Here is a 2838-nt window from a genome sequence, read left to right as displayed (position 1 = left end):
TCGAACCATCTAATCCATGCCAGCCAGGGAAACATTGAATGATGATGATGATGGTTTGAAACAGCTGGATTTGGTGAATCACACCATTTTAAATAATAATACATGTGATTCCCACTGAATGTGTTGAGTGTCTTTTTCTCTTTTTGTTTGCCCACTCACTCATATGTATACAGATATATATATGTATACAGATATATATATATATATATATATATATATATATACACACATATATGTATATACATACACATACATACATATACATGTGAGTTTATACATGCAGATATGCACATATAAAAACATATGCCTATATATATATATACATATATATATATCTATATATATATAATGCACACACACACATGCATATCTAAAAATAGCAAGAAAGTGCATGAAAAAGAAAGAAGATAGATTAAATTTGTCGATAAAAATATATATTGAAACAGAAAGCAAAAAGTTTATTATTGTAAGAGAAAACCAAAGCATATATATATATATATATATATATATATTACGTGTGTATGTGTGTCCCCACAAAATATACTTTCCAGAAATGATCTCTTATATATTTAATATAAGGACTAAAAATCATTGGCAAATATTGTTCTTACTATTTATTTTCATTAAACAAAAACAGAATATAGTGGAAATAAAGCATACAATGGCATATATGTATATATATATATATATATATATATATATATATATATATATTATACTATATTATATTTTATTATGAGTATACAGTGGTATATATATTATATTATGAGGAGAAGATTTATAGAAACTCATATAGATTAAAAATGTAGAGGTTTGTTTCAAAAATTTGATTTCTAACACAGCCAATAGTTAAATTGATAACATTTTGTGTGACATCATTGCTTAATCTTGTAAATAGATATCTATATTCAGGCTGGGAATATTGAATGTTCTTGATAATAAGCTGCTTAGAACTGGTGGTGTCAAAAATGTGTGTGTGTGTGTGTGTATTCTTTTATTCTTTTACTTTTTTCCGTTATTTTGACTGCGCCCATGCTGGAGCACTGCCTTCAGTGGAACAAATTGACCCCAGGACTTATTCTTTGTAAGCCCAGTACTTATTCTATCAGTCTCTTTTGCCAAACCCTAAGTTACAGGGATGTAAACATTTCAGCATCAATTCTCAAGCAATGGCAAGGGGACAAATACATATATATATATGATGGGCTTCTTTCAGTTTCCATCTTTCAAATCCACTCACAAGGCTTTGATTGACCTGAGGCTATAGTAGAAGACACTTACCCAAGGTGCCACACAGTAGGACTGAACCTGGAACTATGGGTTGGTAAGCAAGCTATTTACCACACAGCCACACCTGCGCCCATTCATATAAAAAAAATCAAAGATGTAAAATCCTTTAAAAGGGACGTCAGCATCCAAGTTGCCTGGTTTTACCCAGTGAAAAACCAAAGCTGTTAGCTTCACATTGATGGATACGTGCTTATTCAGTGTATTTCTCCATCTTCTTTTTCTCATATATACATGTGTATATATATATATATATATATATATATATATATGTATGTATATATAGATTGGTCCGTATGTCTAGGTTCAACAAAAAAAGCATACTTCATCTAACAAGAGTAAGTATTGTGTTTCATGACCACCTCACATGTATGGCCACATGTATGACCACCTTACATGTATGGCCCATGCTACTAAAAGTTTCACGCACATGGAACTGGTACTTAATTTATTGACCCCAAAAGGATGAAAGGCAAAATCGACCTCAGCGGAATTTGAACTCAGAACGTAAAGATAGACGAAAAGCCACAAAGCATTTTGCCTGGCATGCTAACGATTCTGCCAGTTTTCTGCCTTAATTATTATTGAATAAATATTAAGATGGCATTTCAGAGAAGATAACACACGAGTTTGTTTATTTGATATGTGTGTCTTTGTGTTGTTGAACGACCAGACTATAATTGTCAAGTGTTCTCATGGATGAATACGTTATATTGTCAATGGATCCTCATCGATGAGGCTTTTGTAGATGAAGATCTGCCGTTGGAAAGCCATGCTGACCAACTAACTTACTGCAGACAGAGTTTTCATGAAAGGAGCTCTTGAAAACAATACAATTGCAATTATTTTCGAAATGGAATTATAACGGTCGTTTTCCAGAGACATCAGTTCAAATGTTTACTTAATACCAGCAAACAATTAGGAAAATATGCAGAGTAAATTATTCGCCCCCACACTACTACCACCCCTACACACATATTCACACACACCTGGCTTATTGAAAAGTCAATTGACAATGTGAAAGAGAATAAGAGTTCGGTGTGGTCGTCATTGAGAGGGGAAATACTGAAGGTGTTTCGAATAATAAATACTGAATAACATTGGTCTCAGGAGTCAGCCTTGAGGGAGACTGTAATAATGAGTGGGATAGCAGAGAGAAGGAGGGAGGGAGGGAGGGAGGAAGGGATGGAGGTGGTGAAAGAAAGAGAGAGAAAGAGAGAAGGAGTGAGAGAAAGAGAGGGTAGAGGTCAAAGAGAGAGAGAGAGAGAAAGTAAAATAAAGAGAGCAGGTAAAAGAAAGAGAGGGGTGGTGAAAGAAAGACGGAATGAGAGGAAAAAGAGAGGGAGTGGTAAAAGAAAGAACTTTTGAAAGAGAGAGAGGGAGTAAGTAAAATAAAGAGAGGGGTGGTGAAAGAAAGACAGGGAGGAGATGGTGAAAGGAATATTTTTCCTTATATCTAATGTCTTCATCTCTGAAGACTATTACCATCCAACCATTTCTAACCCCCCCCCCCCCCACCGCCATTCCACGTTTCATTTACAATGGCATGGC

Source organism: Octopus bimaculoides, chromosome 26 (genome assembly GCF_046866305.1).
Source record: "Octopus bimaculoides isolate indiv1 chromosome 26, ASM4686630v1, whole genome shotgun sequence".
NCBI lineage: Eukaryota > Metazoa > Mollusca > Cephalopoda > Octopoda > Octopodidae > Octopus > Octopus bimaculoides.
The sequence above is the reverse complement of the archived record's forward strand: the minus strand, read 5'-3'. Positions refer to the sequence as shown.